Here is a 755-nt window from a genome sequence, read left to right on the forward strand (position 1 = left end):
GGCTTGTGTTTTCTTTATTATCTCTATTTCAGTTTTCAAGTCTTGAATAGTTTCTTTCATATGTTTGATTGCTTTTTCTTGGTATTCTTTAAGGGATTTATTGATTTTTTTCCTTTTTTTTTGTTTGTCTTTTCCTCCATTTCTTTGAGGGAATTTCTCATTTTCTTTTTAAGAGTCTCAAACATTCTCCTGAAGTTATTTTTTAGGTCATTTTCTTCTGCTTCATCTATATTAGATTGTTTAAGTCTTGCTGTTGTAGGGTCTCTAGATTTTACTGGTGTCTTGTTGCTTTTTCGATGTTGCATGTGTTCTTACCTTGTCTACTCATCTTTTCCTCTAATTGGTGTGGTTGGGGCTTTCTCTGACTCTGGTTATTAATCTTCTAGGTGCCAGTAGTTCCAAGGCTCAGATGGCTATTCCTTATAGTACTGTTAGTATAATTGTAAGAGTAAAATGCCCAAGTGGCTGCAGTGGGCAGCAGGCCACGAGACCATGCTGCAGATCCCTGAAACGGCAGCAAGCAGTGTGCAGCAGGTCTTGCTTGAGTGCAGGCAGTCCCAGGCAGGGATGGTACAGTTCCTGTAGTGGCTGCAGTGGGCCAGGAGTCCCAGACAGGTAACCATGTGGTGGGTGAGAGACCTCAATTGGGCAGCCATTCCCACAAGAAGAGATGGACAGATGAGCACACCATAAGACCACACAGCAGGTCTCTGAAGGCAGCTGGCTCTGGACAGGGAACCATGTGGTGGCAGGGA

This window comes from Microtus ochrogaster, chromosome 16, assembly GCF_000317375.1.
Source record: "Microtus ochrogaster isolate Prairie Vole_2 chromosome 16, MicOch1.0, whole genome shotgun sequence".
NCBI lineage: Eukaryota > Metazoa > Chordata > Mammalia > Rodentia > Cricetidae > Microtus > Microtus ochrogaster.